The sequence below is a fragment of the Scyliorhinus torazame genome, chromosome 23, assembly GCF_047496885.1.
Source record: "Scyliorhinus torazame isolate Kashiwa2021f chromosome 23, sScyTor2.1, whole genome shotgun sequence".
Classification (NCBI taxonomy): Eukaryota; Metazoa; Chordata; class Chondrichthyes; order Carcharhiniformes; family Scyliorhinidae; genus Scyliorhinus; species Scyliorhinus torazame.
The window spans coordinates 53,170,449-53,188,317 of record NC_092729.1 but is presented as its reverse complement, the minus strand read 5'-3'; the positions used below and the strand labels follow the sequence as shown (position 1 = coordinate 53,188,317).

The 17,869-nt window shown below is 50.9% G+C and overlaps 1 long non-coding RNA gene across 1 annotated transcript; it reads left to right on the top strand.

Annotated features, from left to right (window-relative positions):
- The first annotated feature begins 393 nt into the window (after window positions 1–393).
- On the top strand, window positions 394–12,714 carry LOC140399750 (uncharacterized). The gene is made up of 2 exons (XR_011937845.1): window positions 394–505; window positions 12,410–12,714. It is a non-coding gene; the product is annotated as an uncharacterized lncRNA (long non-coding RNA).
- The last annotated feature ends 5,155 nt before the right edge of the window (window positions 12,715–17,869 follow it).

The following is a 17,869-nucleotide window of genomic DNA, read 5'->3' as shown; positions in this document are numbered from 1 at the left end:
GCCGTATCCACCGAGATAGGAATTCTAAAATCAGATGTGCTCTTACCCTTCCCAAAAATGGCAGTTCATCCAAATCCATGAAGATTTTTACAGGCAGTATATGTCTATGTGCACTCTAAGCACAGCTGCCTGAAGGACGACGGAAAGGCTGTCAGCAACAGGCTCACACCAGGTGGAACAGAAGCGAGATTCACTGCAGATCCCTTTGAATTGTTCGGCTGAATCGGTGTGTGGGTATCGTTTTGCTGAAGGCGACATTCATAGAAATAAGGCACTACGCAGGAAAACAAATTTTCAAATGACATCACCAGAAACCAGGCACGCCCGCTCGTGTGATTATAAACGCAACATAACTACGTGAGTAGATAGAGAGGAGATCTACCAGCGTTCTGACCGTAACTCTGACAGACCCCAGCGAAGATGCAGAAAGCGCTGTTCCTGGTGCTTGTACTTCTAGTGCTGACTCAGCACAATCCTACTGGAGCGAAAGCAAGCAAGAAAGGAAGTAAGAATCTGTAAATTTCGCCAATACAAAAGCAGCTGGAGTTCATACCGCTTAATTTTAAATCGATTGCATTTTCTTGAAGTGTAATGGTTTGATTGGTTAAGAGATTGTGAGATTCGAAAACAAACTGAAGAATTCACTCCAAGCTATCTCCTTCAGTAATTCTCTGGTGGTTTCCTGACTGTCTGAGCGCTTCGTGAGGCTTGTTGGTGTTGGGATCTGATCCACACAGGCCAATATTGAGAACAGAAATTACTGGGCGGGGTGACGTTGCTGGGTCTCAATGGGATCATTGATCTGGATAGAAAACCCAAAAATTGTCCTCATTGCCTTATTCACACTTGCTGCTCCCGATCACTGACATCTGATACAGATTGTGAGAGTGTGGACTGTGTGTGAGGATAGAGTCAGGGTCTCCTTCAGGCCCTTTCTCCCCACACTAATTGTCTAGTCTCAGATGTCGAAATGGGGAATTAGAAGCGAGGCTGAAGTTTTCTATTGCAAAAGTCCCCAGACAGGTGGGACCTTTTCATTATGAGATGTGGTATAGTTACTGAACGCGCAATCCCGAGAAACGGGTTTCCAATTCTTCCACGGCAGGCGATGGAATTTGAATCTTATCAGCATTATGAAATCATTGTCGCTGCTTTTAAAACCCATCTGGTTGAGTCATCTCCTGGGCCGCACTGGCCGACCCGTGACTCCAGACCAACTTGAATGGTCTGGCAAGGCCCTCAGCAACTAAGTGCAGGGGATGGGAAACAAATGCTGGTCGTGCCAACAATGCCCATATCACACGGAAGAATAAAGCAAAAAGAAAAATATCAATGGGTAGAGCGTTAAAAATAGATTGAACCAGATGCATTCAGCTGGATTAACTCTCCCCTTTCATAATAATGTGGGGGGTGAGAAGGTGGATTAAATAAATATGACAAGGGGTGAAATGATTCATTGTCAATAACTGGGGCCAGTTTTTGTCTAAATTGGGAGTTGATGAATGTTTGTGGTTTGAGGTCACAGCCCAGTGCACGGAGCTGAGCACTGCGGAATACTCCACTGTTGTGGTTGGTGTCCCAGTCCAGTACACGGAGCTGAGCACTGCGGGAATGCGGCACTGTTGTGGTTGGTGTCCCAGTCCAGTACATGGAGCTGAGCACTGCGGGAATGCTGCACTGTTGTGGTTGGTGTCCCAGTCCAGTGCATGGAGCTGAGCACTGCGGGAATGCTGCACTGTTGTGGTTGGTGTCCCAGTCCAGTACATGGAGCTGAGCACTGCGGGAATGCTGCACTGTTGTGGTTGGTGTCCCAGTCCAGTACATGGAGCTGAGCACTGCGGGAATGCTGCACTGTTGTGGTTGGTGTCCCAGTCCAGTACATGGAGCTGAGCACTGCGGGAGTGCTCCACTGTTGTGGTTGGTGTCCCAGTCCAGTACATGGAGCTGAGCACTGCGGGAGTGCTCCACTGTTGTGGTTGGTGTCCCAGTCCAGTACATGGAGCTGAGCACTGCGGGAATGCGGCACTGTTGTGGTTGGTGTCCCAGTCCAGTACATGGAGCTGAGCACTGCGGGAATGATGCACTGTTGTGGTTGGTGTCCCAGTCCAGTACATGGAGCTGAGCACTGCGGGAATGCTGCTCTGTTGTGGTTTGATGTCCCAGTCCAGTACATGGAGCTGAGCACTGCGGGAATGCTGCACTGTTGTGATTGGTGTCCCAGTCCAGTACATGGAGCTGACCACTGCGGGAATGCTGCACTGTTGTGGTTGGTGTCCCAGTCCAGTACATGGAGCTGAGCACTGCGGGAATGCTGCACTGTTGTGGTTTGATGTCCCGCACCAGTGCACGGAGCTGAGCACTGCGGGAATGCTGCACTGTTGTGGTTGGTGTCCCAGTCCAGTACATGGAGCTGAGCACTGCGGGAATGCTGCACTGTTGTGGTTGGTGTCCCAGTCCAGTACATGGAGCTGAGCACTGCGGGAATGCTGCACTGTTGTGGTTGGTGTCACAGCCCAGTACATGGAGCTGAGCACTGCGGGAATGCTGCACTGTTGTGGTTGGTGTCCCAGTCCAGTACATGGAGCTGAGCACTGAGGGAATGCTGCACTGTTGTGGTTTGATGTCCCGCTCCAGTACATGGAGCTCAGCATTGCGCAAGTGCTGCATTGTTGTGGGTTGAGATCACACACCAGCGCACGGCGCTCAGCACTGCGGGAATTCTGCACTGTTGTATATTGATGTTCCACTCCAGGATATGGAGCTCAGCACTGCGGGAGTGCGGCACTGTTGTGTCTTCATGTTTCACTCAAGTACTTAGAGTTCAGTACTGCGGGAGTGCTGCACTGTTGGGGGTTGATGTTTCACTACTGTACATGTAGCTCAGCACTGCGAGAACGCTACACTGTTGTGGATTGATGTTCCACTCCAGTACATGGAGCTCAGCACTGCGGGAGTGCGGCACTGTTGTGTCTTGATGTTTCACACCAGTACATGGAGCTCAGCACTGCGAGAACGCTGCACTAATGTGGATTGATGTCCCACACCAGTACATGGAGCTCAGCACTGCGAGAACGCTGCACTGATGTGGATTGATGTCCCACACCAGTACATGGAGCTCAGCACTGCGGGAGTGCGGCACTGTTGTGTCTTGATGTTTCACTCAAATACTTGGAGCTCAGCATCGCGCGAACGCTGCACTGTTGTGGGTTAATGTCCACTCCAGTACATGAAGCTCAGCACTGCGCGAGTGCTGCACTGATGTGTGTTAATGCTCCAATTCAGTACATGACGTTCAGCAGAGTGCAGCACTGTTTAAGCAGATGCCCCCTCCAGAACTCGGAGCTCAGCACTGCGAGAGCGTTGCATTATTGAGGGTTGATGTCCCAGTCTAAAACACGGAGCTCAGCACTGCGAGAGCGCTGCACTGTTGTGTCTTGATGTTTCACTCAAATACTTGGAGCTCAGCATCGCGCGAACGCTGCACTGTTGTGGGTTAATGTCCACTCCAGTACATGAAGCTCAGCACTGCGCGAGTGCTGCACTGATGTGTGTTAATGCTCCAATTCAGTACATGACGTTCAGCAGAGTGCAGCACTGTTTAAGCAGATGCCCCCTCCAGAACTCGGAGCTCAGCACTGCGGGAGCGTTGCATTATTGAGGGTTGATGTCCCAGTCTAATGCATGGAGCTCAGCACTGTGTCACTGCTGCATTGTTGTGGATTGATGTCTCACAGCGGGAGCGCTGCATTGTTGTGGATTGATGTCTCACTCCAGTCCATGGGGCTCAGCACTGCGGGAGCGCTGCATTGTTTTTTATTGATGTCTCACTCCAGCACATGGGGCTCAGCACTGTGTGACTGCTGCATTGTTGTGGGCTGATATTCCACTGCAAAGATGGGGCTCAGCACTGCGGAAGTGTGGTGTTCTGGAGGAAGCAGCAAATGGTTACCCTGTCGACCTCTTCGTCGGAGAGGGAATATATAGGTTATGCTGTGGTTATTCTGTGTGGAGCTGGGGTTCTCGCATTGTTGTGCACCAACATCACTCTCTGCACGAAGGCAAACAGAAACTCTACATCCGTCACATCTAATTTTCTATTTTGTGAGATATTCTGTGAAATGACTGACCGCACTGTTTTTGGAGTAAACATTGTTGGTCCTTGAGTAAACGTCCCTTGTCACTGAAACTGTTTTGATTCTTTGGGTGCTGCGAACAGTTCTCTAAATATAAGTTTTATTCTCTGTGTTCCTGAATAGTGGGGGTGGTGTTCTCCATCCTGAGGCAACGCACAGAGATGCTCTGCAGTTCAGAGAGAAAACCAACAGACCGGAGAGGGGGAGTGAGGGAGTAGGATTGAACACAGCAGGAAGTGGGACAGAGGGAGTGAGTGAATCTGCGCAGACTGGCGGGTGGGAGGGAGTCTGTGTAGGACAGGAAGTGGAATGGAGGGACCGGTTGCGTATTGGCCAGGGAGTGTGAGAGAGGGAGTAATTCTGCAGACATCAGAGAGTTAGAAAGACAAAATCTGTCTAGGGCAGAAAGTGGGAGGTCGATATTGAGCGAGGATCACTTTAAATCATAGAGAGGGAGGGAAATTATTCTGTGCAGTTCAGTGAGTAGGAGGGAGGAGCGGAGTCTGTAGAAGACGGTGTGTGGGAGACAGGGCGGGTGTGAGTCTGTACAGGAAAAGGAGAGGGTGGGAGGGAAGGAATTCGTTTGTACACAACCAAGAGGTGGAGGGATGGAGTCAGTTTGTACAGGCCAGGAGGTGGACGGAGGGAGTGTGTTTGTACAGACCAGGATGTGGAGGGAGGGAGTGAGTTTGTACAGACCAGAAGGTGGAGAGAGGGAGTGCGTTTGTACAGACCAGAAGGTGGAGAGAGGGAGTGCGTTTGTACAGACCACGAGGTGGAGAGAGGGATTGACTTAGTACAGACCAGGTGGTGGACGGAGGGAGTCAGTTTGTACAGACCAGAAGGTAGAGAGAGGGAGTATTTGTACAGACCAGGAGGTGGAGGGAGTGAGTTTGTACAGACCACTAGGTGGAGGGAGGGGGAGTTTGTACAGACGAGAAGGTGGAGGGTGAGTTTGTACAGACCAGTAGGTGGAGGGAGGGAGATTGTATCAGACCAGGAGGTGGAGGGAGTGAGTTTGTGCAGACCAGGAGGTAGAGGAATGGAGTTTGTACAGAACAGGAGGTGGAGGGAGGGAGTTTGTATAAGACCAGGAGGTGGAGGGAGTGAGTTTGTGCAGACCAGGGGGTGGAGGGAGTGAGTTTGTGCAGACCAGGAGGTTGAGGAATGGAGTTTGTACAGAACAGGAGGTGGAGGGGACGGAGTTTGTACAGACCAGGAGGTGGAGTGAGTGAGTTAGTGCAGACCAGGATGCGGAAGGAGTGAGTGTGTACAGACCAGGAGGTGGAGGGTGTGACTTTGTACACACCAGAAGGTGGAGGGAGTGAGTTTGTGCAGACCAGGAGGTGGAGGGAGTGAGTTTGTGCACACCAGGAGGTGGAGGGAGGGGGAGTTTGTACAGACCAGAATGTGGAGAGAGGGAGTGACTTTGTACAGACCAGGTGGTGGAGGGAGGGAGTGAGTTTGTACAGACCACGAGGTGGAGAGAGTGACTTTGTACTGACCAGTAGGTGGAGGGAGGGAGTATGTATCAGACCACGAGGTGGAGGGAGTGTGCTTGTGCAGACGAGGAGCTGGAGGGAGTGAGTTTGTGCAGACCATGACGTGGAGGGAGGGAGTTTGTGCAGACGAGGAGGTGGAGTGAGTGAGTTTCTACAGACCAGGACCTGGAGGGAGGGACTTTGTATTCTGATACAAACTCCATGAGGTGGAGGGAGTGAGTTTGTACAGACCAGGAGGTGGTGTTATTGAGTTTGTACAGAAGAGGACGTGGAGGGAGGGAGGTTGTGCAGACCAGGAGGTGGAGGGAGGGAGTGAGTTTGTGCAGACCAGCAGGTGGAGGGAGGGAGTTTGTGCAGACCAGGAGGTGGAGGGAGGGAGTTTGTACAGACCAGGATGTGGTGTGAGTGAGTTTGTGCAGACCAGGAGGTGGAGGGAGGGAGTTTATGCAGACCAGGAGGTGGAGGGAGGGGGGGGGTTGTACAGACCAGGAGGTGGAGTGAGTGAGTTTGTACAGACCAGGACGTGGAGGGAGGGAGTTTGTATCAGACCAGGAGGTGGAGGGAGGGAGATTGTGCAGACCAGGGTGTGGAGGGAGGGTGTTTGTATCAGACCAGAAGGTGGAGAGAGGGAGTGCGTTTGTACAGACCAGAAGGTGGAGAGAGGGAGTAACTTTGTACAGAGCAGGTGGTGGACGGAAGAATGAGTCTGTACAGACCAGAAGGTAGAGAGAGGGAGTCTTTGTACAGACCAGGAGGTGGAGGGAGGGAGTTTGTACAGACCAGTAGTTGGAGGGAGGGAGTTCGTACCGACCAGGAGGTGGAGGGAGAAAATTTGTACTGACCAGGAGGTGGAGGCAGTGAGTTTGTTCAGAGCAGGAGGTGGAGGGAGTAAGTTTGTACAACCAGGGGGTGGAGGGAGAGAGTTTGTATCAGACCAGGAGGTGGATGGAGTGAGTTTGTGCAGACAAGGAGGTGGAGGGAGGGGCAGTTTGTACAGACCAGGAGGTGGAGGGAGTGAGTTTGTGCAATCCAGGATGTGGAGGGAGGGAGTTTGTACAGACCAGAAGGTGGAGGGAGGGAGTTTGTACAGACCAGGAGGTGGAGGGAGGGAATTTTAACAGACCAGGAGGTGGAGGTAGTGAGTTTGTACAGACCACGAGGTGGAGGGAGTTAGTTTGTACAGACCAGGTGGTGGAGGGAGTGAGTTTGTATCAGACCATGAGGTGGAGGGAGTGAGTTTGTGCAGACCAGGAGGTGGAGGGAGGGGGAGTTTGTACCGACCAGGAGGTGAATGAGTCAGTTTGTACAAACCAGGACGTGGAGGGAGGGATTTAGTACAGACAAGGAGGTGGAGGAAGTGAGTTTGTATCAGACCAGGAGGTGGAGGGAGTGAGTTTGTGCAGACCAGGAGGTGAAGGGAGGGGGAGTTTGTACAGACCAGGAGGTGGAGGGAGTGAGTTTGTATAGACCAGGAGGTGGAGGGAGGCAGTGAGTTGGTGCAGACCAGGAGATGGAGGGAGTGAGTTTGTGCAGACCATGACGTGGAGGGAGGGAGTTTGTGCAGACCAGGAGATGGAGGGTGTGAGTTTCTACAGACCAGGACCTGGAGGGAGGGACTTTGTTTTCTGATACAAACTACATGAGGTGGAGGGAGTGAGTTTGTACAGACCAGGAGGTGGTGTTATTGAGTTTGTACAGACCAGGACGTGGAGGGAGGGAGATTGTGCAGACCAGGAGGTGGAGGGAGGGAGGGAGTTTGTGCAGACCAGGAGGTGGAGGGAGGGAGTTTGTGCAGACCAGGAGGTGGAGGGAGGGAGTTTGTACAGACCAGCATGTGGTGTGAGTGAGTTTGTGCAGACCAGGAGGTGGAGGGAGGGAGTTTATGCAGACCAGGAGGTGGAGGGAGGGGGGGTTTGTACAAACCAGGAGGTGGAGTGAGTGAGTTTGTACAGACCAGGACGTGGAGGGAGGGAGTTTGTATCAGACCAGGAGGTGGAGGGAGGGAGATTGTGCAGACCAGGAGGTGGAGGGAGGGTGTTTGTATCAGACCAGAAGGTGGAGAGAGGGAGTGCGTTTGTACAGACCAGAAGGTGGAGAGAGGGAGTAACTTTGTACAGAACAGGTGGTGGACGGAAGAATGAGTCTGTACAGACCAGAAGGTAGAGAGAGGGAGTGTTTGTACAGACCAGGAGGTGGAGGGAGTGAGTTTGTACAGACCAGGGGGTGGAGGGAGTGAGTTTGTGCAATCCAGGATGTGGAGGGAGGGAGTTTGTACAGACCAGTAGGTGGAGGGAGGGTGTTTGTACAGACCAGGAGGTGGAGGGAGGGAATTTTAACAGACCAGGAGGTGGAGGTAGTGAGTTTGTACAGACCAGGAGGTGGAGGGAGTTAGTTTGTACAGACCAGGAGGTGGAGGGAGTGAGTTTGTATCAGACCATGAGGTGGAGGGAGTGAGTTTGTGCAGACCAGGAGGTGGAGGGAGGGGGAGTTTGTACCGACCAGGAGGTGAATGAGTCAGTTTGTACAAACCAGGACGTGGAGGGAGGGATTTTGTACAGACAAGGAGGTGGAGGAAGTGAGTTTGTATCAGACCAGGAGGTGGAGGGAGTGAGTTTGTGCAGACCAGGAGGTGGAGGGAGGGGGAGTTTGTACAGACCAGGAGGTGGAGTGAGTGAGTTTGTACAGACCAGGAGGAAGAGGGAGTGAGTTTGTATCAGACCAGGAGGTGGAGGGAGTGAGTTTGTACAGACCAGGAGGTGGAGGGAGGCAGTGAGTTGCTGCAGACCAGGAGATGGAGGGAGTGAGTTTGTGCAGACCATGACGTGGAGGGAGGGAGTTTGTGCAGACTAGGAGGTGGAGTGAGTGAGTTTCTACAGACCAGGACCTGGAGGGAGGGACTTTGTATTCTGATACAAACTCCATGAGGTGGAGGGAGTGAGTTTGTACAGACCAGGAGGTGGTGTTATTGAGTTTGTACAGACCAGGACGTGGAGGGAGGGAGATTGTGCAGACCAGGAGGTGGAGGGAGGGAGTGAGTTTGTGCAGACCAGGAGGTGGAGGGAGGGAGTTTGTGCAGACCAGGAGGTGGAGGGAGGGAGTTTGTACAGACCAGGGGGTGGAGGGAGGGAGGTCGTACAGACCAGTAGGTGGAGGGAGGGATTTCGTACCGACCAGGAGGTGGAGGGAGAGAATTTGTACTGACCAGGAGGTGGAGGGAGTGAGTTTGTTCAGAGCAGGAGGTGGAGGGAGTAAGTTTGTACAGACCAGGGGGTGGAGGGAGTGAGTTTGTGCAGACAAGGAGGTGGAGGGAGGGGGAGTTTGTACAGACCAGGAGGTGGAGGCAGTGAGTTTGTGCAATCCAGGATGTGGAGGGAGGGAGTTTGTACAGACCAGTAGGTGGAGGGAGGGAGTTTGTACAGACCAGGAGGTGGAGGGAGGGAATTTGAACAGACCAGGAGGTGGAGGTAGTGAGTTTGTACAGACCAGGAGGTGGAGGGAGTTAGTTTGTACAGACCAGGAGGTGGAGGGAGTGAGTTTGTATCAGACCATGAGGTGGAGGGAGTGAGTTTGTGCAGACCAGGAGGTGGAGGGAGGGGGAGTTTGTACCGACCAGGAGGTGAATGAGTCAGTTTGTACAAACCAGGACGTGGAGGGAGGGATTTTGTACAGACAAGGAGGTGGAGGAAGTGAGTTTGTATCAGACCAGGAGGTGGAGGGAGTGAGTTTGTGCAGACCAGGAGGTGGAGGGAGGGGGAGTTTGTACAGACCAGGAGGTGGAGTGAGTGAGTTTGTACAGACCAGGAGGAAGAGGGAGTGAGTTTGTATCAGACCAGGAGGTGGAGGGAGTGAGTTTGTGCAGACCAGGAGGTGGAGGGAGGCAGTGAGTTGCTGCAGACCAGGAGATGGAGGGAGTGAGTTTGTGCAGACCATGACGTGGAGGGAGGGAGTTTGTGCAGACTAGGAGGTGGAGTGAGTGAGTTTCTACAGACCAGGACCTGGAGGGAGGGATTTTGTATTCTGATACAAACTCCATGAGGTGGAGGGAGTGAGTTTGTACAGACCAGGAGGTGGTGTTATTGAGTTTGTACAGACCAGGACGTGGAGGGAGGGAGATTGTGCAGACCAGGAGGTGGAGGGAGGGAGTGAGTTTGTGCAGACCAGGAGGTGGAGGGAGGGAGTTTGTGCAGACCAGGAGGTGGAGGGAGGGAGTTTGTACAGACCAGGGGGTGGAGGGAGGGAGCTCGTACAGACCAGTAGGTGGAGGGAGGGAGTTCGTACCGACCAGGAGGTGGAGGGAGAGAATTTGTACTGACCAGGAGGTGGAGGGAGTGAGTTTGTTCAGAGCAGGAGGTGGAGGGAGTAAGTTTGTACAGACCAGGGGGTGGAGGGAGAGAGTTTGTATCAGACCAGGAGGTGGAGGGAGTGAGTTTGTGCAGACAAGGAGGTGGAGGGAGGGGGAGTTTGTACAGACCAGGAGGTGGAGGGAGTGAGTTTGTGCAATCCAGGATGTGGAGGGAGGGAGTTTGTACAGACCAGTAGGTGGAGGGAGGGAGTTTGTACAGACCAGGAGGTGGAGGGAGGGAATTTTAACAGACCAGGAGGTGGAGGTAGTGAGTTTGTACAGACCAGGAGGTGGAGGGAGATGGTTTGTACAGACCAGGAGGTGGAGGGAGTGAGTTTGTATCAGACCATGAGGTGGAGGGAGTGAGTTTGTGCAGACCAGGAGGTGGAGGGAGGGGGAGTTTGTACCGACCAGGAGGTGAATGAGTCAGTTTGTACAAACCAGGACGTGGAGGGAGGGATTTTGTACAGACAAGGAGGTGGAGGAAGTGAGTTTGTATCAGACCAGGAGGTGGAGGGAGTGAGTTTGTGCAGACCAGGAGGTGGAGGGAGGGGGAGTTTGTACAGACCAGGAGGTGGAGTGAGTGAGTTTGTACAGACCAGGAGGAAGAGGGAGTGAGTTTGTATCAGACCAGGAGGTGGAGGGAGGGGGAGTTTGTACAGACCAGGAGGTGGAGGGAGTGAGTTTGTGCAATCCAGGATGTGGAGGGAGGGAGTTTGTACAGACCAGGAGGTGGAGGGAGGGAGTGAGTATGTGCAGACCAGGAGGTGGAGGGAGGGAGTGAGTATGTGCAGACCAGGAGGAGGAGGGAGTGAGTTTGTGCAGACCAAGATGTGGAGGGAGTGAGTTTGTGCAGACCAGGAGGTGGAGTGAGGGAGTTTGTACAGAACAGGAGGTGGTGTGAGTGAGTTTGTACAGACCAGGACGTGGAGGGAGGGAGTTTGTATCAGACGAGAAGGTGAAGGGAGTGAGTTTGTGCAGACCAGGAGGTGGAGGGAGGGAGTTTGTACCAGACTAGTAGATGGAGGGAGTTAGTTTGTACAGACCAGGACGATGAGCGAGTGAGTTTGTACAGACCAGGAGGTGGAGGGAGTGAGTTTGTACAGACCAGGAGGTGGAGGGAGTTAGTTTGTACAGACCAGGAGATGGAGGGAGTGAGTTTGTATCGGACCATGAGGTGGAGGGAGTGAGTTTGTGCAGACCAGGAGGTGGAGGGAGGGGGAGATTGTACCGACCAGGAGGTGAATGAGTCAGTTTGTACAAACCAGGACGTGGAGGGAGGGATTTTGTACAGACCAGGAGGTGGAGGGAGTGAGTTTGTATCAGACCAGGAGGTGGAGGGAGTGAGTTTGTGCAGACCAGGAGGTGGAGGGAGGGGGAGTTTGTACAGACCAGGAGGTGAAGTGAGTGAGTTTGTACAGACCAGGAGGAAGAGGGAGTGAGTTTGTATCAGACCAGGAGGTGGAGGGAGTTAGTTTGTACAGACCAGGAGGTGGAGGGAGGGAGTGAGTTGGTGCAGACCAGGAGATGGAGGGAGTGAGTTTGTGCAGACCAGGAGGTGGAGGGAGTGAGTATGTAGAGACCAGGAGGTGGAGGGAGGGAGTGAGTTTGTGCAGACCAGGAGGTGTAGGGAGTGAGTTTGTGCAGACCAGGATGTGGAGGGAGTGAGTTTGTGCAGACCAGGAGGTGGAGGGAGGGAGTTTGTACAGACCAGGAGGTGGAGGGAGGGAGTTTTTTAACAGAACAGGAGATGGTGTGAGTGAGTTTGTACAGACCAGGACGTGGAGGGAGGGAGTTTGTATCAGACGAGAAGGTGAAGGGAGTGAGTTTGTGCAGACCAGGAGGTGGAGGGAGGGAGTTTGTACCAGACCAGTAGGTGGAGGGAGTGAGTTTGTACAGACCAGGACGTGGAGGGAGTGAGTTTGTACAGACCAGGAGGTGTAGGGAGGGAGTTTGTACAGAACAGGAGGTGGTGTGAGTGAGTTTGTACAGACCAGGACGTGGAGTAAGGGAGTTTGTATCAGACGAGAAGGTGAAGGGAGTGAGTTTGTGCAGACCAGGAGGTGGAGGGAGGGAGTTTGTACCAGACCAGTAGGTGGAGGGAGTGAGTTTGTACAGATCAGGACGTGGAGGGAGTGAATTTGTACAGACCAGCAGGTGGAGGGTGTGAGTTTCTACAGAGCGGGAGGTGGCGGGAGTGAGTGAGTTTGTGCACAACAGGAGGTGGGGAGACGGAGTGAGTTTATTCAAGTCTTGGGGTGTGAGGCTGTAATCTGTAGAATATTATTATATACCACAAACGTAATGTTGCTGCTTTATGCCGAGTGTGTCCCTGTCAGGCTGAGAGATTCTGCTTTCTGTTTTCTCATTGTTCTCCATCAGACTGAACAACCCGTAATTAGTTCCTTCATCATATTTTCTTTTACTTTTAGAGTATTATATTCCAAAACATCGGCTGAAAGCCGTGGCCAGATACAGTGATCCGCCAATCACTGAGAAGATGGCACGTGACTTTCTCCCTTCCCGAAACGATGATGGGTCAAAATCGGATTGAAGGTAAAGATGAATGATCCAGTGAGGGGCGACCATCAACCCGGGATCTCCATGTTCTCACTGAAAGGAAGCTTCTTTCCTGGAAAACAGGCTAATTGATTACTTCACTCCTCTAACACCTGACCTTGTATTCCTGCTGTCTGGATAATGGCCTGTAATCAGAAATAAATCTTACTGCATTGGTCACTGCTTCATGTCTTGTTAACCCTCAGGATCAGGCTGTCTGTAGCGAAGGTGTCCGGTTTGAATTGAGGCTGGGCACAGATGTGAACATTCCAGAGAAAGGATGGGGAGGTCAGTGCAAATGGTCTGAGATAAGATAGGGGGCAACATCATCACAATATCAGCTCTCTGACCATTTACATGCAAGGATGTCTCACAAGTACTGGGCTATGGAGAACGGGCTGGGGGTCTGGAAGTGATAGAAGGTAACCATGGAAATGGTTCTGGAGCTCGGCAATTGATTCAGAAAATAGGGAAGGGATTTAGTGGGTGAGTAAGAAGATGGTGAAGTGATTCCTAAGCTGAGATCATAATTCAGGGGATGGTGCAGGAGATCAGAGTGTGGAGGAATTGTTGAGTGGGTGCTGAGGTTTGCATTCACTTTTCAGGGCACCGCGGATGTTTTCAGGACGCCACAAAAGTTTTCCGGGAACCGTTCACGGTTTCTAGACGCCATGGTGTGTTTCACAACACGGATAAGGGTCTCTAGGCGCCATGGAAAGGTTCAGGGCACCGTGAAGGGTTTCAAGGCCCCATGGAAGGATGCAGGGCACCCTGACGGGTGTTCAGGCGCCATGGAGGGGTTCAGGGCACCGGAAGACCATAAGACATAGGATCGGAAGTAAGGCCATTCGGCCCATCGAGTCCACTCCGCCATTCAATCATGGCTGATTTCAACTCCATTTACCCGGTCTCTCGCCATAGCCCTTAATTCCTCGAGAAATCAAGAATTTATCAACTTCTGTCTTAAAGACACTCAACGTCCCGGCCTCCATCGCCCTCTGTGGCAACGAATTCCACAGATCCACCACTCTCTGGCTGAAGACATTTCTCCACATCTCTGTTCTAAAGTGACTCCCTTTTATTCTAAGGCTGTGCCCCCGGGTCCTAGTCTCCCCTGCTAAGGGAAACAACTTCCCTACGTCCACCCGATCTAAGCCATTCATTATATTGTAAGTTTCTATTAGATCTCCCCTCAACCTCCTAAACTCCAATGGATATAATCCCAGGATCCTCAGACGTTCATCGTATGTTAGGCCTACCATTCCTGGGATCATCCGTGTGAATTTCCGCTGGACCCGCTCCAGTGCCAGTATGTCCTTCCTGAGGTATGGGGCCCAAAATTGCTCACAGTATTCTAAATGGGGCCTAACTAATACTGTATAAATCTTCAGAAGTACATCCCTGCTTTTATATTCCAAGTCTCTTGAGATAAATGACAACATTGCATTTGCTTTCTTAATTATGGACTCAACCTGCAAGTTTACCTTTAGAGAATCCTGGACTAGGACTCCCAAGTCCCTTTGCACTTCAGCATTATGAATTTTGTCACCGTTTAGAAAATAGTCCATGCCTCTATTCTTTTTTCCAAACTGCAAGACCTCGCACTTGCCCACGTTGAATTTCATTAGCCATTTCTTGGACCACTCTCCTAAACTGTCTAAATCTTTCTGCAGCCACCCCACCTTTTCCATACTACCTGCCCCTCCACCTATCTTTGTATCATCGGCAAACTTAGCCAGAATTCCCCCAGTCCCGTCATCTAGATCGTTAATATATAAAGAGAACAGCTGTGGCCCCAACACTGAACCCTGCGGGACACCACTCGTCACCGGTTGCCATTCCGAAAAAGAACCTTTTATCCCAACTCTCTGCCTTCTGCCTGGCAGCCAATCGTCAATCCAAATTAGTACCTTGCCTCGAATACCATTTGGTCATTTTACTCAGCAGTCTCCCGTGAGGCACCTTATCAAAGGCCTTTTGGAAGTCAAGATAGATAGCATCCATTGGCTCTCCATGGTCCAACCTATTTGTTATCTTTTCAAAGAACTCTAGCAGGTTTGTCAGGCACGACCTCCCCTTACTAAATCCATGCGGACTTGTCCTAATCCGACCCTGCACTTCCAAGAATTTAGAAATCTAATCCTTAACAATGGATCCTAGTATCTTGCCACAACCGAGGTTAGGCTAATTGGCCTAAAATTTTCCATCTTTTTCCTTGTCCCCTTCTTGAACAGGTGGATTACAACAGCGATTCTCCAATCCTCTGGGACTTTCCCTGACTCCAGTGACTTTTGAAAGATCATAACTAACTCCTCCACTATTTCTTCAGATATCTCCTTTAGAACTCTAGGAGGTAACCCATCTGGGCCCGGAGATTTATCAATTTTTAGACCTCTTAGTTTCTCTAGAACTTTCTCCTTTGTGATGGCTACCATATTCAACTCTGCCCCCTGACTCTCCTGAATTGTTGGGATATTACTCATGTCTTCTACTGTGAAGACTGACGCAAAGTACTTATTTAGTTCCTCAGCTATTTCCATGTCTCCCATCACTAGATTACCAGCGTCATTTTGGAGCGGCCCAATGTCTACTTTTGCCTCCAGTTTGTTTTTCATGTATTTAAAGAAACGTTTACCATCATTCCTAATGTTACTGGCTAGCCTACCTTCATAATTGATCCTCTCTTTCCTTATTTCTCTCTTTGTTATCCTCTGTTTGTTTTTGTAGCCTTCCCAATCTTCTGACTTCCCACTACTCTTTGCCACATTATAGGCTTTCTCTTTTGCTTTGATATATTCCCTAACTTCCTTTGTCAGCCATGGCTGCCTATTCCCGCCCTCTGATAACCTTTCTTTTCTTTGGGATGAAACTCTGTACTGTGTGAAGATTTTCTAGCCACCATGTAGGGGTTCAGGGCAGAGTGGAGGGCCTCTAGGTGCCATGTAGGGGTTCAGGGCACAGTGAAGGTCTCTAGGTGCTAGGTAGGGGTTCAGGGCACAATGAAGGGTCTCTGGGTACCATGGAGCGTTTCAGGGCACCCTGAAGGGTTTCTAGGTGCCATGGAGGGATTCCGGAAAACGGGAAGGTCTCTCGGCGCCAAGGAGTGGTTCAGGACACCGTGAAGGGTCTATGGGCGCCATGGACGGATTCAGGACATCGTGAAGAGTTTCCAGATGCCATGAATGGGTTCAGGGCACCGTTAAGGGTTATTTCCGGCGCCATGGAGGGCTTTAAGACACCTTGAAGTGTTTCTAGGCGGCATGGAGGGGTTCAGGACACCTTGAAGTGTTTCTAGGCGCCATGGCGGGTTAGAACACGGTGATGGATTTTTAGGCGCCATGGGGGTTTTTAGGACTCCTTGACGGGTCTATAGGCGCCATGGAGGGGTGCAGGACACCTTTATGAGTTTCTAGGCGCCATGGAGGGGTTCAGAGCACCTTGAAGGGTTTCGAGGCGCCATGGAGGGGTGCAGGGCACCTTTATGAGTTTCGAGGCGCCATGGAGGGGTGCAGGGCACCTTGAAGGGTTTCTAGGCGCCATGGAGGGGTTCAGGGCACCGTGAAGGGTCTTTGGGCGCCATGGAGGGTTTCGGATACCGTGAAGGATTTCTCGACGGCATGGGGTTTTTTAGGACTCCTTGAAGGGTCTATAGGCGCCATGGAGGGGTGCAGGACAGCTTGATGAGTTTCTAGGCGCCATGGAGGGGTTCAGGGCACCTTGAAGGGTTTCTAGGCGCCATGGAGGGGTGCAGGGCAACGTGAAGGGTCTCGGCGCCATGGAGAGGTTCAGGGCACCGTGAAGGGTTTCTAGTCGCCATGGCGGGGTTCAGCACACCGTGAAGGGTTTCTAGTCGCCATGGTGGGGTTCAGGGCACCGTGCTGGGTTGCAGGTTACCGCAAAGGGTATTAGAGGACTGGGAAAGGTTTTAGGGGACTGAACAATATTCCCTCTGGAGGGGAAGAGGTTTTATGCGTCACAGATGGATTCATCTTGCTCCAAGATATTTTGAACGGTCGGAGGGAGAAGAATAGTGAGGGGAATTTCCAGTGAGTGCAGATGGTGCTGGGAAACATTTCAGTGGATAGGAAAGCGGCGGTGACAGGGGTCAAGGGAACTTAAATCATTTCAATGGGTGGGGAAGGAATGAGGTGCTAAGGAAGATTTTCAGTGTGTTTACAAAGGATTCGGAGAGATGTGCATGACTGTCACTGGGTGCGGAATGCAAAGAGAGAATGGGGACGAGATTCGGTTAGTGACAACATGTTGTAAGGGTAGAGGGGAGGCGGTGGCGTAGTGGTATTTTCATTGGACTAGTTAACCAAAGACTCAGTAGAGCCTAAGTAAAGCTCTGGGGACGCAGGTTCAAGTCCCACCATGGCAGTTGGTGACATTTGAATTCACTGAAAGTCTGATAGTGACCATGAAACAATTGTCTATTGTCATAAAAACCCATCTGGTTCACAAATGTCCTTTAGACAGGAAATCTGCCGCTTTTTCCTGGTCCGGCCTACATGTGACTTCAGACCCACAGCAATGTTGTTGACTCTTAACTGCCCCAACATTTAGGATTGGCAGAAAATTCTGGCACAGGCGGCGGTGCCCACATCCCATGAACGACCTTTGAACGTGTGTCCGACATGAAGCGGAGACTAACATTAAAAACATATCCATTTTAATAATAGTTGATGAAACCAGTGTCCTGAATTTAACAGAGACTATTTAAGCCGTGTAAGATATTAAATACAAACTACCTTAAAAATGTGAGGTCATTTAAACATTGTCACACATTAAATAGACCAATTAACCAGTTTCCTACATTAAACTGCGCCTATTTAAATACAGTCCTACATTCAAAAGAGATGATTGAAAACGTGTCCTCCACTCAACAGAGAGAACTAAAATACTGCCCTGGACCTACATTAAACGGAGAACATTTAAATAGTGACCTCTAGTCAACACAGACTGTTTAAAAAGGGTATAACGTTAAAGAGCCGATTTAAATAGTGCTCTCCCCGCAAAAATGGCCATTTAAACAGTTTCTCATATTAAACAGAGACCATTTAAACAGTATCCACACAAAAAAACCCAAAGATTATTAAAACAATGTCCGACATTAAACAGGGACCATTTAAACAGTATACATAATAAAACAGGTATCATTAAAACAATGTCCGACATTAAACAAGGACCATTTAAACAGTATACAGAATGAAACAGATATTATTAAAACACTATCCGACATTAAACAAGGACCATTTCAACCATTTTCTGCAGTAATAGGAGGCTGGAAAATGACTCCTTCCTCAAAAGTGACCATTTAATCATAGAATCAC